The 22251-nt window shown below is 35.7% G+C and overlaps 1 long non-coding RNA gene across 1 annotated transcript; it reads left to right on the top strand.

The window, feature by feature from the left end:
• The first annotated feature begins 757 nt into the window (after positions 1-757).
• On the top strand, positions 758-20740 carry LOC129274608 (uncharacterized). Its single transcript, XR_010295470.1, has 2 exons — positions 758-1348; positions 8618-20740. It is a non-coding gene; the product is annotated as an uncharacterized LOC129274608 (long non-coding RNA).
• The last annotated feature ends 1511 nt before the right edge of the window (positions 20741-22251 follow it).

The following is a 22251-nucleotide window of genomic DNA, read 5'->3' as shown; positions in this document are numbered from 1 at the left end:
TTTAATTTTGAATATTGGAGACATTTGTTAACTTTTGGTCTTTTTTAAAACATCCTGAACTTTTATGTGCATTGTTGTACAAGTATTTGATATGGATAAAAAAACATTGAAGAAAAAAAGTCCAATTTGTGCAGATAATTTTCAAGATAACTGAAGTACTTCTTAATAATTATTCAGTTATGATGCCAGGAGGGCGTATGACTAAGAGTGAAGTATGACTTTGTAGAGCCATGCTTGAATGCTGACCCCCAAATGATAAGTAACGGGCCATCTTATTGATTAATACGCAGTAATCTTTGACCCAAGTGATCATGCCTTTTATACCGCACGCAATTTGAAATTTAAGTGTGACTCTAATACCGTCTTCACGCTGGTTTTCAAATTTATCCCGGTGCTGTCGCGGGACGGTGACACCGCTATAAATGCATTCACATTACATCAGAAAAGTTATCCCGGCACAGTCCCAGTCCTCCTGGGATAAATTTCATGTACCTGTTCACACTGCAGCAGGTGATTTTTATGACCTACGTAACAAAACTCAAATACACCGGAAATACTTGAGGGCATGGTTGCTTAAAATCCTCTGCCCATTCTTGATTATTCACATGACCCATCTACAGAGATGCCAACCCTCCCGATTTCATCGGGAGGCTCCCGAAAATTCATCCCAACTCCCGCCCTTACGATTAATATCCTTATCCTCCCGAAATTACGATTTTTTTACATTGATCAAATTGGATTGGAAGTACATGTATCGTCTGCTAACTTTAGCATGTAGTAACTCCATTACGTTCGCTGCTACTAAATTCTGTGTGAAAGGCAGACAAATAAGGAGCAGCGAAAAGCTGGTGCATGTGATATGCCCAACGGGAATCCACTGTGCACCAGGCCGGTAGGCCCGGCTAGCTTTGCGAGGCGTGTGCGCTCGCGGCCGCTGGATTTGTCGAGTCGTGCGGTGGAATATCGGTGTGTGATTTCGGCGTATTGATGGGTTGATATTGACACGAAATGGCGGAAAATCAACAAAAGAAGACCAAGAAATGGTCTCAGAAGTATAAGACTGAATACAGTCTCCAGTATCCGTGTATTTGGAAGTCGGAAAGAGGAATTTACCATGCATTTTGCACAATTTGCAGCGTGGACATTTCAGTTGAGCGCGGAGGTCGTGATGATATTCGGAAGCAAGTTGGGAGCAAACGGCATACGGACATTGCGAAGATGAGATCTTCGAGCTCCACTAGTACCCTGTTGACTTATGTCACCAAGCAAGGGACCAGCGAGGAGGAAGACGTTACTCGCGCTTTAATAATAATAAAGAGGATAATTCCTCATTATTATTGTTGAACAGGTACTTTTCTTCTATTGTCCCCTCATTTTTTTTACATGTAAAAATGCATATTTGATATTTTTTTATTTTTATGTTAAAAAAGTGGGAACAATGTTTTTTTAAAAACATGTGAAATGCTCCAAAATAAGGGTCAGATTGCATCAGAGAGCATCTAGAAACCCAGAGCTGGACCCCGGCCGCGCTACGCGCACATACTTTGGTGTCGGTTGCAAATCCTCCCTAATTCCGATTTCCAAAAGTTGGCATCTCTGCATCTATACTTCTGCAATTATGGAGCTATCTATTCTTTACAGTTTTGCTATTACTTTCAATATCTTTCAGTTGCAGACAACATATCGTTATTTATTACTTTTATTATGTCACAGAGCAGGACTCGTTTCGTGAGAAAATGAAAAGAAGAAAGTGTCAGTAAAGAGGAAGTTTTCTCCGCAGACATTATGTAGAATGCATTAGTATAAAATAAACAAATCACAAGTGGTTTATCCTTGTGTTGTAGTGGTGTGTCTTCACACTGAATGTACACCGCAACAATCACAGGGCTGTCACGCTGCTATTACTATGGTTTGAGAGCAAAAATTTGTTGCGGAGTTACAGCGAGGCGAAATTATCCTGGGCAAGCTTATTGCGGGTCCGAGAATTCACGATGAAGGCAACACTGCTACAGTCTCGGGGACAGTCCCAGGACTGTAGCGGTGTTTGAGGCCAATGTGAAGACGGTATAAGTCACACTTTGTGAAACGCCTCCCAGGGATTCTGACTGAATTGGGATGGTGTTTCTGGTTACCTTTTAAGTACTAAACAATGGTTTTGAGGTGGGTTTTTTTCAGGGCTTTATTTTTTTTTTACATTTCTAAGACACATGTAACAAATATGAACTTTCTGCGCAAATTTTGGAAAGTCAAGTCAAAGTTACAGCCATTTACATAAATTACTCTGTGTCAAAATAATAGTCACAATGTGAATTTCATAGTCATACCAGGGAAGTGTTATAGACACTTCCCTGGTCATACATTCTTTTACAAATTTTACATGTTCGATACAATGCACAGTGTATAACAACATGAACTACAGTGTAAAGAGTAGGTCTGTGGACATGTAATGTAACAAGAAAGCTACACAGCAACATATTATAAATGTACATGTAGTGTTGTTTATATACATACATGTACATGTATACATGTATACAAGTACAACAATGTTCAAATATAAACAGTAAAATTATGAAAAAGCAATAATATAGTCTCCATCATTTTTATAGTGAAACTAAATTTGTATGATTAGATATGTGATAGTTGTATGTGATATACATAACACTTCTGTTGGATTACATCTGATTTGCAGTTTTTTGTCTCACCTGCGTAGCAGAGTGAGACTATAGGTGCCGCTTTTCCGACGGCGGCATCAACATCAAATCTTAACCGAAGGTTAAGTTTTTGAAATGACAGCATAACTTCGAAATTATATAGACCTAGTTCATGAAACTTGGACATAAGGTTAATCAAGTATTACTGAATATCCTGCCTGAGTTTCAGGTCACATGACAAAGGTCATTAAGGTCAATGAACTTTGGCTGTGTTGGAGGTAATTATTAAATTGCTGTCATAACTTTCAAAGTTTATGGATCTAGTTTATGAATTGTGGACATAGGGGTAATCAAGTATCACTGACAAGTCTTAGGTCACATGATCGAGGTCAAATGTCATTTAGCGTCAATGAACGTAGTATTGTATCATTCTAAAATATGAATGTTTTTTTTTGTGAATAATTATTTTATAGTAGTTTTGAAAGTCAGCACTGCTGCTACATGTACATGATGTACTTATTGAATCGCATAATGCAGGTGAGACTGCTAGATGCGCTCCTCTTGTATAGTGAGAGTGAGCTACATCTTGCAATGTAATAAGAATAATAATAATATTTACCCAGGGAAACCACTTCAGTTCTGAAAACTGTTCTCCCAGCGGGCCCTGCTATTATTATTACCCCGGCTTTAGCTGGGCTGCCTACGCGCTCAAAGCATTCAAGGAATTTCTTCCTACCGGGTACCCCATTCACCTCACCTGGGTTGACTGCAGCACAGTGTGGATAAATTTCTTGCTGAAGGGAATTACGCCATTGCTGGGATTCGAACACACGACCCTCTGTTTCATAGTCAGAAGACTAATCTACTGGGCCACAACGAGAGGGGGGGGGGGGAATTTATTTCAATTTTGCCCAGCAAACTACAGGTATTCACGTATGTACATGTACACATTGTACTGTGCATAGAGTATTCTTCTTTCCTTATTAACATTCACATGGGATCAATATACCTTTTAAAATAGCAGGCAGAAACCTCAATTGGCCCTGTATGCCTATTTCATGTAAAAGTGGGTGTGTCTAAAAATGGGATGACTTTCTTCATACTGTGGCAAAAATGCTGTAAAAGCCTTTTGGCAGGAAGAGGAAATCTCGCCCGATCCCAGAGCGGAAGGCTGTATTATTCTGGACAAGTGCAACAGGGGAGTTGTGGAGGATCCAAATCTCAATTCTCTTTCAAAGTCTCAATGGATGTATTCACACCAACCCTAGAATAAAAATACCATGATGGTTTTTCATGCATGACATTACAACTGCACACGGCGGGTGACCGTGTTTTATGCTATAATACAGTACACGTAGGCCTATGGTACTGTACATCAGATTCTCAATACGAACTATAAATTTGAAATCGTATTTTCAAAGATCAATCTATTGAATTTGTATCACCTTCAACTTATTTTGTCAAGGTTTGATGAAAATTATAGAAATTTTACATTTGCATATTGTACTTTATCTTGTTCATGCAATTGTGAATGCATGTCCAGCCAGGACACTACGGGGTAAAATGAGGCCTGAAAATGAGCGTGATCGGTTCATCACGGACGGACATTTGATAGATTTTGAAAACTTTGAAGGCTTGTAACAAATTAGGAATAAGATGAACATGGTGCCTTTTTGTTTTCTAGTGAAGGGTAGGACAAAGTATGCTGAATGATGAAAAAAGTTTGTTGCCATGGTTACCTACAAACATAGGTAGCCACTAAATGTGCCATATCACGGACGGACATGATAGAAATTTTCAGAATTTTTGAACATTTTTATTGTTTCTATCTAAATAGCTTAACTTTGACCAATAATTGTTAATGCAACTTACACTCAGGTATGTTAGCTTCTATGTTCAGCATATTGAATTCTTAACCAATATCAAACATTTGAGAAAATTGCAAATATTTTCCATCATGGACGGACATCTCGGACGGACATCACGGACGGACACAATTAAAATACATTGGAAGTACCTTGTAAGAATTTCTTATTACTTGTTTGGGGGAACAAGTGCTATTGTATTGATGATTTGTACATTTTTTTATATGATTAAACAATATTAGTTGCACAATCAAGTTTCTACAACTTCAATCAAGTTGCTACAACTTGATTTAAGTTGTAGCAACATGATTTCTATGCTAGACACACAAAATAATCTAGCTATATGATTGCTTTTAAACACAGTACTTTTCAAAATCAAATATCCTAATGCACATTGTCTTCTTTTCAATTTAGAGAATACCATAGTTGGTACCAAATCAACATCCAGTGGATCAATGATCATGTTGATACTTTTTATGATATATCATGATGATACATGTTCATACATTTTTAGGCATTAATTTTCGAAGAGCACATATTTTTTTTATGTCCATTAACTAAATCCAAAAGATTCACAGGTTGCTGATCATTATGCTTGTTTGGTGGATCAAATATGACCACAACACTTGTCCAGGCTCTCTTCAAATCCATCTTTTGTCCATATTAAAGTGGAGACACCCCTTCACATCAACAGCCCTCATGTATTTAGGCCCTGACCGAATCCAAAATTGAAATCAGATACCAATTAAACTTCTAAACACTGCAGTGCAAGCTTTATATGAATTGTATGCATTTTCACAGATTACCAGATCAGCAATTTGCTCAAAATTAGCTCCAAAATGGGACTTTAAAAAAAGGAATTCTTGTACTTTTCACAAGCCTCAAGGACGTGATGTCATGTTCTGTTAGAAGCATTGTGAATCCATTGTACATGGAAAAAAAATGATGATTTTTTTTCTGCTTATCAGAATATGCATTCTTCCATCACTTTCTGCAAGCTTCAATTGATGAAATATACAGCTTTTGACTTATCCTTGCTCTATTTCATTTCCTGCTTTTTGGCATACATGTAGCTTCCAACTCTATCTGAATTCCAATTATATTTAAAAAAATTTCCTGACAACAATTAAGCCCCAATAACAGCCAAAGAAAGATTTCACAAAAAATTGTGAAGAGTTATAGGTTTCCATCCATTTGAGTTCTGAATAATTCTCAGTACCATTTTTCACTGCAAATTGGAACTAAAATTACATTCATTATCTGCTCAGTATTTGCTCATTGTCTGTCCATGATGAAATTAATGTCCGTCTGCGATTATTTTGATTAATTTATGATATGGATAAAATGTATGGATTTTAGCTACATTCAAATGAAATGATGTACAGTGTCTAGTGAGATGCTTCTACACACTTTTATTTTTGTTTCTATTCTGATAAAGAATAAAAAGCTGAATCCATACATATTATCCATATCATAAACTCAATAAAAATGATCACGGACGGAAATTTCAAAATGAAATGTTAACATCTACCAGAAAAATTTACTTCCCATATTTTTTCTACTAATTTATGTTTGATGATAGTTTAATGTTCAGAGTACAAGAAAATCCAAACCAAATTGGAGTAACTTTGAAAACAATAAAACTAGAGTGAATTGAATTTGAGTGAATTTACAGCTGTCCGTCCGTGATGAGATTAATGTCCGTCCGTGATCATTTTTGATTGAGTTTATGATATGGATAAAAATGAATGGATTTCAGCTATGTTCAAATAAAATGATGTACAGTGTTTAGTGAGATACCTCTACACCTTTTTATTTTTTATTTCTATTCTGATAAAAAATAAAAAAACTTTTTACATTTTTTTTCATCACGGACGGAAATTTCAAAATGGAAATGTTCACACCTACCAAAAAAAATTACTTCCCAATATTTTATTTCTACTAATTTATGTTTGATAATAGATTAATATTCAGAGTGCAAGAACATCCAAACCAAATTAGAATAACTTTAAAAACAATAAAACTAGAGAGAATTTAATTTGAGTAAAAATGTCCGTCCGTGATGAGAGGTAATTAGCACCCCCACGAATAAAATGGACTATTCCAGTACTTTCAGATTTATCAATCTTCATGAAACTTAGTTCTTTGAAACCTGAGATATCAAAGATTATCTTAAAAGCAATTTTGATAGAAATATCTTTAAAAAAAAATTTCACCTCAATGCTAACCCTTAACCGATCATGCTCAAATGTTCTTTGTGTTCATGTACATGTATGTCCAGGTATTTTTTTAAAGGGCAAGTGGAAATACATATATACCCTTTTTACACAGGATTTTCTTAACCCCGGACTATCGCTAACCCCGTACTATCCTTAACCCCGTACTATTTTTTTTCCTTTTCACACATGCCAAATTGTTATGGCTAACCCCGGATAAGGAATGCTTGCTTTTCACACACGAAACTCGCTAACCCCGGACTAGTGGTTTTTGTCGATCATTCGTAGTACAAGTACTTCACTCGTACCTTTTTACACACGCTAAAATTTCCTTAACCCCGTACTATAGGTGGGGCTAAATTGCCATTTAGCCCCACCTATAGTACGGGGTTAAGCTTAGCCCACTTTCGTTTTACACTAGCGATCTTAACCCCGTACTATCGCTCTTAGCACCGCAATTGCTGGGATAACCCTGCTTTTTTGCAGGGCCAAATAATCCCGTACTAAAGGTGGGGTTAGCCCACTTTGCAAAAATGCTGTGTAAAAAGAAAGTGGGCTAAGCTTAACCCCGTACTATAGGTGGGGCTAAATGGCAATTTAGCCCCACCTATAGTACGGGGTTAAGGAAATTTTAGCGTGTGTAAAAAGGGTATTAGTATGCTTGATGTGATCTGCTACATGTACATGTACAATCATGTGTAGACCCACTAGGGAGACTAAAAGCTCTATACAGTAGATGCTTTTGAAAGTTAAATTTTGTAGTTATTACATCATGTAAATTGTAAAACACCAATTTGATAGAGAATTTTTTTGTAGAATGTTATTATTCTTAAAAGATATATGGTATAATGTACCCCATGTTTTTCTTACTGTAAGAGCTGTTTTTTTTTAAACATAATTGTTAGCGATCGGAAGATGTACCAAACACTTCCAAGCATTTCAGAGCAGCAAAATTAGTGCAAAATTTTGCTCCACAAAACCCCATACTGACTTGTATTGAATGTCCATGATGTAAAAGTCCAGTTATTAAAGTTTATTTATTTGATTTTATTAATATTCATTCATTCACTCATTCATTCACTCACTCACTCAATTTATTCATAAATTTATTATATCATTATGTTTTAATTTATTCTTATTTCGTATTCGTGCAGATTTCTTTTGTATAAAAAATGCCATCAGGCAATCATCAAAATAAGAATTGAACTACAGTAAACACTGAATGGGAGGGTACATGTATAAATACATTACTACATGTACATGTTTATGACTGCGATTGTTACTGATTCACTGTTTGTAGTCTCGCCTCTTCAGCCGTATCGCTTACGATTAGCATAGACTCATACAGTACAGACACTAGCTACATGTACAGCAACCCTCCGCCTTCATGTAGGTACATGTACATGTAGGCTAGCGTGAGACATGTGAAAGTAAAATTGAAAATAATTTTCGTGTCAATGTCATGGTCTATTAAATATTGATATTGTATACATTTGTTTATGTAAGGTTTCCATGGCTAGATTTCATCAATTATAAACACTTTATCAATTATAAACTATGAGTCAGTGATAATATTTCTGTGTATGATTCAAGTAATACTACGTACTACTACATTTATGTGCAAAATGGAAGGATGAAGATGAAAACTATCTAGGAATACTTTATACACTCCTATTTTTGAAAGTGAGATAAAAGTAATGCATGCTGTGACTGCTCTTGGAGTATCATTCCTACAGTATTCCTAATCTAATTCTACCACTGACTGACCTACATTACATATCAAATGCTGTGCCCTCTCACTTGCACTTTAAAGATTCTGTAAATTCATAAACTGCAAGTAATCTGATTCCTGCTTTCCTTTCCTCCCCTCTGTTATCATTCACAGGGCGAGATAGACTTCCTCAGCGATCATCAATCTATGGATAGTAATTAGCCGAGGTACACGCTGCATTCTCTATGCTGCGCTCGAGTGCCAGCTACCGTAGCTGCATGGAGCTGCCAAGCGAGGTGTTTATCTCTGCATACTTAAGAATGCAGTTTACGATCGAGGGAGAGTGGGCATCCTTTCGTTTTGACCATTCCACCGAATCCCGCCACCATGGCTTAATAGCCATCCTGCTCTGTTGAATCAGAAGGATCGAGGCATTTTTAAACAGGGAATAGGAATTACCCATTACCAATGCAATGTGGGGGTGAATCGACCATGAACTGATTAACATTTTTCTATCTGCTCCGATTCTCCACTGATGATGCTGTTTTGCTGGGGTTAGAAAGGGTTCTACTGCCCTAGACGGTTATTTCATCAGGTACTCTATACATCACCTACATCATACATGTATGTGCTGTGTACGCATGTAACATTGGATAAATTTATTGCTACCCGTTGCCATCACATTCTACATCTTGGAGGATGGCGACTTTCAACCCGAGACATGGATCCTCACCTGAGGTAAGATTAGCAATGATTATTCATTATTAAAAGAAATGATAAATTGATGGTAAATCATAGAAAATAATAATGATGGTAAAGGTCCACTGTCATATTGAGCTAAAAAATAGCTGTACATGTGTAGATCAGTTTTGAAAGAATAGGTGCTTTGTCAATCTTCCTACGGGTTATGGCTAATCTCCCATTTTTCATGCAATTCCTCTCTGCAAGGACTTTGCCACAGAAACTGCTGCATCGGTGTCTTTTGGTGACGGGAGGGACTGGTCGCAGTCGCGCTGCACTGTCCATCGAAATGATCATTTCACCTCATATATGTGAATATATAATGAGCCCCGTAACTTAGCAACGGCCTCGGTGTGGTCTAGCCATCACCCCCGTTATAAACACACGTACAGTTGCCAAACCCTATTGGCCGGACAAGTAGCGGTCGAGGACTTGCCCAAAGGCTAAGTTACTGGAAATATGGATTTGATTCCAAGACACTTCAACATCACACATTTTTATATGCTATGAAACATGATACCATGAAGGAGACAGTGAACAGGTTCATACCGAACATTTACATGTATGTCGTACTGTGCAGGCCTACATGTACATGTATGATACGTGTGTACATTGTACGTGTATGTACATGTAACTGTAATAATACGTACATGTAGGCTTACAAGACTCTAGGCAGCTCGATCATGACCACTAAAATGTATCCGTAGTCGGTATACATGTATATACCTTTATTGGGCCTACCTGTACCGGTACATGATTTATTCTCATTCCTACAATGCAAAATTTCTATTAAAGATCCAGGGGTCTATACTATACTGTAAATGAGTTAAAGGTCAACCCTGGCCAGGAATCAAGGCCTACAGTAATGATCGTGTACATAAAAATTATGATACTGCATAAATAATAGGCAGGAAAAGGAAGGGTGTTATGTTTCAATTAAGGAAGGATGGAACACTAAGTTACCACATGTGGAGGTAAAAACAGAGACATTGAATCTCTCGCAAATCCCTTAAAAGCTGTACATGTACATGTACTACAAACATTCCCATGAAATGGATTAAAGACCCCAACTGGTGGACCCAATTTTGAAGTTGACTATCATTTTACTGGCAATCAAAAGCTTACATGTACAAACTTAAAACACAGAAATGAAATGTTACATGTAAGCCTATTTTGACCACTAACCAGCTGAGTATTTTGCTCAAGAATATGACGCCGTTCTCATATTTTTAAAACTAATACTGGAAGTCGGTTCAGAAAACCAGATTGGAAGATCGCTTTGCTAGTGTCTCCCATTTGATCAGCCGAAAGTGGTTTCAAAACCACTTCATGTAAAGTGGCCTTGTTGCTACATGTACATGTATGGGAACGCTCTCAGTGCGGGTGACATATTTCGCATGAAATTCGAAACCGCAGTGTAGAAATTCTACACACACTGTGTGGAGTAGCGCGCTCAAGATGTGCGAAGATCTCTTCCCAAAAATGGTTGTGTCCTCACTTAGGCTAAAACCAGTTTAACGAGGGAAAGCGATCTTGAAAACTACATTGTGAGATGGTTCTCCAAACTGGTTTGGAAGATTGCTTCCAAGACCGCTTTGACCATCCTCATGCATTAAACTAGTTTCCACTAAAGAAGTTTCCACTATTAGTTTTAGGGCGGTAATAATTTAGAACAGGGTCTACAATGTACAGTACATACATGTATGTATTTCCAATTATTGGACTTCGAAATTAAGCTTTGTTGTGCTTTTTATTAGTCTCAGATCTGTGACATCATTCTGTTTTAAAAGCGTTGTCCTTCCATAGGTTTGTATATTAATATGCATTTCATTTTCTTCACTTTTTTTCGTGCACTTGAACAGTTGAACGTAAATTCATGAGTACATGTAAAGGTCTCCATCTATTTGAATTTGAAAACTTAATAATCTTTACGTCAGTGCCATTTTCCTCTGCATATTGATAACAATTGAATTCATAATGTGGAAATGAAGAAATAAATAAAGTGTCTTTTCTTCGTACCAATAAACTTCATCACAACCCTCCTGTCAAAGTGTTACATCACTAATTTAAGCTGTTTAATATTGAAGAAGCTCAATATACATGTAGACTATTGTAAAAACCCAGAGTTTTGATGCTCAGCTCTCAAGCAACATGTAGGCTTACATGTACAATGTATGCAATAAAGAAAACAAATCACTGCTTAAAATTGCATATTGACAACTTTAAATCAATAATTTCAACTCATCACCAATATATCCATCTAGTTAATTATGTACATGTACATGTAGCATTATAGGCCTGTTTCATTTTGTAAAACAATTTAGCAAAAAAGTATATTATTTTTAAAATGAAAAGATAGCTTTAGATTACCTTTTTATACAGTATGTAATTCACCAAAATTATCTTAAAGATATGGATGAAATACACTGTACAGTACATGATTGCGCAACCATATTATTTTCAAGGGGATCAGTTTGAACTAGAAATGTTGAGGCACGTCAGATCAATGATTGTTTCTTTTTGCTGAAAATTGGCTTGTATGTCTGATAACAAAAAAAAAACATAGATCACCAAGTTTGATTTCATGAAATATGCTCTTATTATTTTTCTGACTTTGTTGAAAACACCTTGGGACAAATTAAAGTTAAAAAACATGATTGACCTAAAAACCACTCTTAAACTTTTGACTTTGAATGTTGTTTGAATTTCTATAGATCTACAAAGTTTGTAATTTATTATTGATGGAATTCAATGGGAGATCAACCTTGTTCTACACCAGTGCACTCCTAGAATATTGCTGGGACCATTAACCCTGGCTTCAACCCATTATAGACGAATTCCTTTCAAAACTATTTTTATTTGAAGATGTCTGTAGACCGTGACTATTGTCTCTGATATGATTAATGATGCAAACAAGATGATTAAGTAGTATTTTTGTAGTATGTCCAGTAAAAAACTATGGGCCTGCAAAAATTGATCTGAATATACCCACATTATTGGCTATTCTGATTTTATGAGATATTAGAATATTTTCTATTATATATTTCATTAAAAGTGATAAATCAATAATGACAATGAAATGATAATATAATGATAACATTGATAATAATAATTTCATATCAAAGTTTAATATGGGAACTAGTTTTCTGTTGGATGTAGAGTAGTCTTGTCACCTGCCCTGTTTTTAACAGAGTAATTGTTCCTTCTTGGTTCTCCCTAACATTGATTCCCCCATACCTAATCGTTCCGTGCAAGCCTTGCGTGTGACCTGCGGGTGACTACTTTTGCTACCCATACATGTACACTGTAGGTCGCACGCAGGCCAACCTCCATGACCTTTGAGCTTTCTGGCAAATTAATAGTGATGAAAATATAAAGAATCATGATGAAAATGATTGATTATGATAAAGGCTACAATATACGACAGTCAACAACAGCAACAATGACAACAATAACTAAAGTAGTAGTAGTAGTAGTAGTAGTAGTAGTAGTACTACTACTACATGTGCTACTACTACTAATACTACTACTACTACTACTACTACTACTACTACTACTACTACTACTACTACTACTACTACTACTACTACTACTACTACTGCTACTACTACTACTGCTACTACTGCTACTGCTGCTACTGCTGCTACTACTGCTACTACTGCTACTACTACTACTACTACTACTGCTACTATTGCTACTGCTGCTGCTACTGCTGCTACTACTGCTACTACTGCTACTACTGCTACTGCTGCTACTGCTGCTACTGCTACTACTACTACTACTACTACTGCTGCTACTACTGTACTATTGTACTTCTACTACTTCTACTGTTACTACTACTACTCCTCCTCCTCCCCCTACTACTACTACTACTACTACTACTTCAGGCCTAATTACTGAAGCAAGGTATGAGTTATTCACCTCATTAGGTTCAAGAAGTCTGCCTCTTTGTATTTCAAGTTATTCATCACCATCAGCAAATAAAATTACACCAAGAAAAGCCAAGCAATATCATCAGTATCCTCAAGTAGTTTCTAAATGTTCCTTTTTTATGGAACACATTGTAGATTTTGAGTGCATCCAGATTGACCTTATTTTTAAGGGGTTATTCACGGGGCATTAATAACACGTTTTGAAATCTTCTTATGATCGAAGGAAAAAAGAAAATTCTTTTCAAGCCAGCGACAAAGAAACTGTTACCATTGTCTGTAATTCAGCTTTTGATCTATCATAGAAAAGAAGCTTAAATATTTAAGATTGGATTTATTTGGGGGAGGCTCTCCAAATGGACGACATCGAGAGACAGGATGTGTCTCGCTTTGCAGTCCACTTCCTTTCCGTCAGGACAAGGGTCTTCTGGTAGTACTACCCAACTATTTAAGACAAGAAGTAGAAATTAATATTAAATAAGAACTTCCTGTGGTGCTGGCATTCATGACTCGTGAAGGAAGTTAAAAGGTCTCAAACAGTTGGAGTGGACTGTACTCAGAGGGTGTATAATTCAGGCTACTATTTTCATCAATTGTTTTGTAAGGAGGAGAAACATGTTTGCCGGTCCTTTAGCGCTATGACATGTGCTTTAGGCATTATTGAATCAGCGCACTCCCACCAGTTGGGCCGAAACCCCCTTGCCACATCAATCATCTAGGTGCACACATTCCAAAGGTCGTTCATTACGGGAGTCAAGGAAAGAAAATAAAGGAGAACTTTGAGTCCGCCTCGATCTGGAGACTCCTTTTATTGTGTGTTTTGTCAAGAGACGGAATGGGACGTGTGCTTGTTCAGTAGAAGTTCTCCTTCCTTGTTTTGAGGGAAGTTTGGAGTATGATGCAGGATTCTTTGTGATTTATTCTTTGTGAGGGGGGTGGTGGTGAGGAGGATGGCATCCTCAACAATACCGGTGTCTAGGTACCAAACTCTTCTCAGGATTCAATTTGGAACATTAATCCAGGCCAAGTCTGATAGTGATAGACAAGATCAGAATACAGTGCTAACAGTGTGCTATCCAAAGGAAGAGAGGAAAGAAAGTATCCAGGAGTCTAAACCAGTCTTTTACTTCAGGGTGAGCAAACCTCTCAATATTTACATGTACATGTAGACTGTAGAGTCAGTCTTAAAAGAGATAAAACATTTTGTCTCAAACAAGACTATTATTAACTCTTCTCTTTCAGGATCAGCAAAATCTCTGTCTACAGTCGGCCCCCTATACATTTGAGGCCAATATTATAGTCAAACTCAAAGCTTGTCTATTCTGATGTTCTAAACTGGCTGAACATACAGACAGAGAAAATATCTAACATTTTTCCGATAGGGGTGTATTTCTCCCGCTTCTGTTACAATTACATACATGTACCTTTTATATTGGATTTAGACAATACACCAGGGCTATTTTGGACATTTCAAGGACCAAATTCCTTTTCAGCCCCATTTATTTTTCTTGCTGATGCAGATATGCCATTCAGCAGGGTATGGCAGGGGACAACTGCATGAGGGATTCAATAGAACACTCCTACATGTATAATGGTGTATACTGTGAGACCGCTACGCTTTCTTCTTCGCCATGGTAACTTTCAGAAGTTACAACACTCATCCCCTATATTTTGGGGGTACAGTATCACAAATTGTACATGCAGTATACTGCATGTGAATCTAATCTATATCACACTTTCCTCACAGCCTACATTAAAAAGGCCTAGCGATCTCACATTTTTGTCTTGCCTAAATCTTGTTGCATGGCTGCTGTCCTTGAACTTGCCACCTCCGATAAAATGGACTGAATTTTAGAGTGAGAAATGGAGGTGAGGTGGTGGGGGGGGGGGCAGAAAAAGTAAAATACAGGGTATGGAGTTAAACAAAGGTGTCTGTGTAGGCCTATTTGGTTTTACATTTTCAAAATCGGTAGAGAAAATAATGTTGAAAGAAAAAAAATCTGTTATGTACAAATTGTTGATGTCACTAGATTATAAATCTGAAAATTTTATTGACATCCTGAATGTGTATAGAATTAGTATTGGTGTCTATTTGTGCAGTGCATACAAATTGTAATTTAATTGCTGGTGTATTGCGTAGTACTCTATTGTTTACATAGACTCGAACAGTATCCGTAACTGGAAAAAAAATGACTTTGGTTTATACGTGTAGAGGATGATCAAAGTTCATAGGCGAGCCTTTAAAAACAGACTTGCACGTAAACATTGAGTAATTTAATTGGTTTCTGCAAACACTCGAGATTAAAATTGCCCTCTCCCTGTCTGAGTCATGGCTTAAACCCGCATTGAAGTGTCAACTTGGATAAATATACATCGTTCATGATGTACCAGTACCTGTCACAGTATCTTTATTAAATGTTGTAGTTTGTACATGTCATGTAGGCTACATACATGTACTATACGTACATGTTTCATTAACCTCACATCGAAATGTGTTCATAATGATGATTTTGGTTCATGAAGTAGGCCTACCCGCGGGAATATATAAAATCGATTGTTGTCAATTCCAGTATACATGTACATCTCCAGTGATGAAATATATCTGTACTTTATGAATCATCATTTTTTTTATTAGGGTAGCGTTACATGAAAGGATGTGTCATATATTACAGTCTCCATAGTAACAGTGCTTCTATAACCAATCAAAATCAAGGAAAGTTGTCAGATCTGACTTCTTTCCTTGATTTGCTGGGAGGCACTGTTACTGTGGTAACTTTCGGATAAAAAGGGACTTGTCGGATAAAACGTCTGACAGGTCCTTTCATGAAATGCTCCCCGGACACCCCAGACATCTTGTCGGACAAAAATGTTGATGAAATGCTCCCCAGGTTTAGTACAACGTTCTATAGTTTACGTTCTATGTTAATGTACATCTAGTCATAAACTCTGACTTCCTTGTATTCAAAATTTCAAACCAACCAACTTCACCTTGCATAAGTACTTGTACACCTTGAATATAAAGTACATGTAGATGTATACAGGCCCGTTAATACTGAGAGATGAGTGGTAAAAGTATTATAAATCACTTCTGGTTTTTAAAAGCACTTTGTATTTATAATATGTGCTTGCTTTTGCATTGATACATTGTTATGTACAGACAGCATTCACTTTTGGTTTCCACATTTCACATTTTGATGAATAGCCTACAGTACAATGTACTGTACAATGTAGATGATAATCAATTGTCTTTACCACCTCTTTTGTGTACAGGATTTGAAGAAAAGAAAGAAATAAGAGAAAAATGCTTTTTGATTGTGTTTTCATGTAGAATTACCATTATCTGTGTGTATTAAAATTATAGAATTAATACTCTGGGGGAACCAAAAGGGATAATGTAGTTTTCACAACTTCATGTCTGAAGGTTGTACATCGTACATGTTCGTAATGTACATCATGTGATGTAAATCAGTACATGCCTACATATTTTCTGTTAATAGTAATAAAACAAATATGTTTCCAAAATGAAATCACAACTTCATGTCTGAAGGTTGTAGGTTGTACATTGTACATGTTCGTAATGTACATCATGTGATGTAAATCAGTATATGCCTACATATTTTCTGTTAATAGTAAAAAATGGAATCATGTTCACGTAATGTACACAGCTATCGGCTAGTCATCAGAATTTATAAAGGGAAGGTTATGCTTGAGTGTGGGGTATATGGGACTAGCACAGTATTTGAAATAAATTGCAGGCTTTGTATACCGGTATGTTCGTTTTATGTGTAAAACCAGACTGTAACAGTGGTGACCCCTAGGATTTCAAATGGAGGGGCTGTGGATGACAATCTCGAAATACAGAGGAGGCGCGCACCCCTTGCACCTCCGCCCGGATCTGCCACTGCTCTAAATGCATGATGGGAAAATTAAGTGGGAACACTCTTAATATCATTTCAGTCTGGGGTTATTTATTTCGGTGATGCAAACACGCTGTACTTGTGTGAGAGAGTATAGGGATCGTTGTTAAGCCGAGTACGAGACAGGCCTGGCCAAGCTATTAGGGAAGATGAGGTTCACAGAAAATTCTATAAAGGACAGTCAGAAAAATAATACAAAGGAAGTTCTGTCATGATACTCTATGTCCTTCTTCACCTATGAAAAGAATTGGACGAAAAGAGATGTTATTGTTTCACACTGTAAACAAATACAATGTAAAAGCAGAGGGGTATGAAACTAAAATGTATGTATGTCCACTGTATAAAGTAAATGTATACAGTATGCCTACATGTACAATTGCACCAGTATTCTACTTTGAAAAGATTTCTAAACAAGAAGAAACTTTCCTTGATTTGTTACCTTGAGAATCCTCTTTATCTAAGAATGGAAGAAAATATTTTTTGTTACACACAAATAAATACAATGTAGTGGTACTGTATGAAAGCAGAAGGATGACTCAAACAATTACACCACTATTGTAATTTTAATGGATTTCCAAATGAAGAAAAATACCTTGATTGGTACCTTGAAAAATTATTTTCATATTATGTTTTTAATATTACGTTTAGATACATGTATATCATACACAAACAAATGCAATGAAAGCAAAGGGGTACCACAAAATAAGCCTGCACATAACGCAGATAAATACAACTGTACACAGTAGGCCTACATGTACATGTATAATGACACCAATATTGTAATATTTGAATAGATTTTCAAACAAGAGGTATACTGTACCTTGAAAACAATCCACTTTATAAAGGAATGTCATTGTTAATACACGTACAAATAAACAGAGGGGTAACACAAAATATGCCTGTAGACATTATAATACAGCAGTCCTCCAATGTTTAGATTACAAAAGTATTGTTATTTTTAATAGATTTCCAAACAAGACAAGAATTGCCCAAGATTTGTTACCTTGAAAAATCTTCTTCATACAAGTATTGGAAGAAAAGATTTACCGGTATTATTGTTACACACAAATGAATACAATACCAGTATTAAAAAGGAGGGATAAACAAAAATGACAGATACATGTGAGTGTACAGTAGGTCTGCGGTTACACCAGTATTAAAAGTTGAATAGAATTCCAAACAAGAAGAAAATTACCTTGAGAGGTTTAACCTTGAAAAATCCTCTTCATAATAGGATGTTACTAGATAATGGACAAATCTTTGTTATTTATGAATGCAATGTAGCCCAGGATAACAAAAAATATGCCTACATGTACATGTATGTCTAGTAGCCTTACAATGTTTAGATTACACCAGTATTGTACTTTGAATAGATTTCTAAATTTAAATGTCTCGACTCAATCTACCGTATATTCTGCATCATCACCTTGAATATTCTTTTCAGAGAAGGATGTTTAATAGCAAATGGGTGAATTCAAGGGATTTTCTTAAGGTCAGATAAAAGAGGAATAACAAATTAGAAAGGATTAGAAAACTAGATTTCCTGTATAGTATTAGCTATCAACTACCATTTATGCAATGTTAACTGTATGATGTGGGCCTGTGTAAGAATTGGAATTGATCACTACAAAAGAATCATGATTATTAATCTGTTTTCAGCACTCTCATCTTGCTTAATTTAACTTTTTTTTTTCACGATCAAGTATTTGTCTGAACACAGCAGAGCTATACTGTAAACTTCACTTGAATACTAATGTGTTAGATACATGTAAGTAACAAATCCAGGGAATTACAATACATACAAATTCCTAGCGTTTTTTACCAGGGTGCTCTCCTTTGTTCTTGAGTGTACATTCATGTGTCTTGCTTGCTTATTAAAGTTTTATATAGTGTTTGATTGGGTGACCTTGTCCCCAAGAATTCAGGTCAAGGTTACATTCCCTCAATGTAGGCATACACACAGCTTGCTGTTACCCAATTTGTTTTCTTTGGATTATGTGGTTTTCACCCACCCCCCAGACATAACACTGATGTGTGCATTGTTGTGTATTGGGGAGGAGAGTGTGTGGGGATCATGTGCATTGTGTGTAGGTATTAAACACTGCTACAACAGTGTGTGTATGGTTGGTATTGTGTAACACATGTACATTGACTTGTGTACACTGTACACAAAGCATGGTAGTAGTTGGGTCATTCCATGGGGTTGGGGCAAAAATTGTGACATCAGGGTCAAAAAATAGAAATGTAATAAATGAAAAGTTTTTTTTCTTATATGTTTCATGGGACAATTCTTCAACTAAATCTACTTACAGGCATTTCATGCCACCCTGCATATTTGAGTAAATTGCGAAACAAGATTTGGCAAAATACCACCGTTACACGGACATCATTTATCATCCTTACTTAGACTATACTCTCCTACTGTCAAAATAAAAGGGTTGATCTCAATTCCTCTTAATAAATATTTTGCTAACAACATTTTTAGTCAATTTATTCCACATTTTCCAACATGGCATATATATTTTGAAAGATTTAGCATCAATAAATGGAACTTGATGCTCTGTGTGTATACCAGTGCCATGTTCTGTGTCGTTCTTTTTTCTCACCAGTCAAGAAAATTCAATTTATGATGGCATGTAGAACTAAATAGTTGACAGAAGTCATGCCTCAACAGAATGGAATATTCTTTTTGGAAAAACTCAACTACTCTTTCTGGCCTAACCTTCTATTTTTGGTGTTACCACCGTTACATGGACATCATGTCTCTGTAACAGAGGTATAATTTGAAGCATTGTAAGTTAAGGTCCATTAATGGTCATCACATACCAAATTACACTTTCTGCCTTCAATTATTTGCACAAGATCAATTGATTATATTAGAAAAAAAACATTTTGCATGTCAAATTATTTGCAAATAAAAGAAATTTAAATTAGAGTTTAAACAAAGAAAAATTTACAAAATTATTGACAAATTATGTGTCGTTCTTTTTTCTCACCAGTCAAGAAAATTCAATTTATGATGGCATGTAGAACTAAATAGTTGAGAGAAGTCATGCCTCAACAGAATGGAATATTCTCTTTGGAAAAACTCAACTACTCTCTCTGGCCTAACCTTCTATTTTTGTTTGGTGTTACCATCGTTACATGGACATCATGTCTCTGTAACAGAGGTATAATTTGAAGCATTGTAAGTTAAGATCCATTAATGGTCATTACATACCAAATTACCCTTTCTGCCTTAGAATATTTGCACAAGTTCAATTGATTACACTAGAAGAAAAACATTTTGCATGTCAAATTCTTTGCAAGTAAAAGCACTTTAAATTAGAGTTTAAACAAGGAAAAATGTACAAAATTATTCAATATTGACATTTAAAATCATACTAATCCTCAAGGTTCCACTTCCGTCTGTCTCTGGAAACATTTATGTTTCTTTCTAAAGGGGAAAAAACGAAACAGTGCTATCTTACGATCTCCAAATCTTTTATTACTTTGAAATATCTCCTTCAAGATATTACTTTCAAATGTAGATACCTCTGTTACACGGACATCATGTCCTTGTAATGGTCATATTGAATAGCATTACTTGAATATTTGACATATTTTTCTAGTATCAACACACTAAATGCAAGTTAACTCATCTTACTCAAGTGTAGAAATACAACATCTACAAGCAAGCTTCTGTAATTCATATCAATGAACAGGTAAAATGTTTTTTTTATTCATACACAATTATAAATTTTTTTGATACCTTTGATACAATATTCAGGTAAAAAATATGTAGGGAAAAGGTACTAGTTTAGTTCTTCTAAGCTATGGTTTTTCAAGACAAAACAAGACAAAGTTGGCATAGACATGGACAACGCATTTATACCTTACACATATAAACTTGTTCAATTTGTTAGCTCTAATTTGTTTTACCTCAGTTACATGGACATCATGTCCTCAAAATGGTAGTGTAGAAGTGACATTAATTAAAATATAATCATGTCATCACTGGAACTTACATACATTAGATAAAACATTAAGTTTCAACATGCGAAAAGGACAATTGTAAAGTACTTAGTGGACAAATTAAATTAAAAAAACTCACCACCTTTATATCTTCTGTTTTTTTAACAGAGTTGTAAGCAAGAAAGTAAAATGTACTAAGCTATTCTAATGTTAAAAAATAAAACTGCAAGAACTCTTCAGTAAACTTCTTACTGGCAAATGCAAAAAAATGTATTACACTGTACACTAAACCTGACTATTAAAATTAACATGCAATATTTCTCTCTTCATTCAGGTTACAAGTTTATGAACTTCAAGAAGACTGGTGACCCAATAAGAAAGTTTGGAAGAGGATTCTGTCAATGTCACAAAGTGGATGGAGGTAGAATTGTGCCTCGCCATCAGGCCAGGAGTACAGGTCACCAGATTGACACTTCATGTACTGAAGATATACATTTTCACCTTGAACAGAGGCTACCTGTAGTTGAGAAAAATAGTATTTGGAAGTTTGACTATATTTTTTAAGCAATAAGCAAATATTTTTTATATTATATCAAATCATTTAGTTATTTATGTCTTGACATTTTCTCATTAAAGGGGGTGGATTACTAGGGACAATGAATCTGATCTGTTCTTGCAAAATACACAGGAACCTTCACTTTGTATTTTTTCATAGCAAATAGAATTCATCATTTCATAGTTCATAAATTAAATATAAAGTTACGTTTTATAGAAGGTTTTTGTATTTGTGTTGTTGTGTTCTACTTTGTTTTCACAATACAATTACTTGCCCATTACCTTTTCATAAATTATCTGTACTTCAATTTCATTTCTCAATGGATTAATTTAATCTAATTCTATTCTGCATTCTAATCAAGGGTGGTTATCTAGACAATTCCATTTAGTTTTTTATGACCATCTTATTTAATTTTCATCGCTGAAGTTTAATTGTTCAAGCAATTACATAATATATGTATGTTCTATTGGAATTAAATGAATTAATGGAATTCAAATCTGCAATTTACCTTCTGATACAGCAAATATACTCTTGTGAAAAAAACTTGATTGTGTCACATTTTCTTTTGTTCACTTGTACATGTTTTAAAAATCTCATTATATTGCAATAAAAAAAAATCACATTGAAAACAATCACACAGTTTTGCTTTCTGATAAAACGAACCCCCCCCCCCTTCTCCTTACAATTTAATATATAGACATCAAAATACAA

This window comes from Lytechinus pictus, chromosome 13 (genome assembly GCF_037042905.1).
Source record: "Lytechinus pictus isolate F3 Inbred chromosome 13, Lp3.0, whole genome shotgun sequence".
Classification (NCBI taxonomy): Eukaryota; Metazoa; Echinodermata; class Echinoidea; order Temnopleuroida; family Toxopneustidae; genus Lytechinus; species Lytechinus pictus.
Note: the sequence above shows the minus strand (reverse complement) of the source record. Positions and strands in the feature narration are given on the sequence as shown.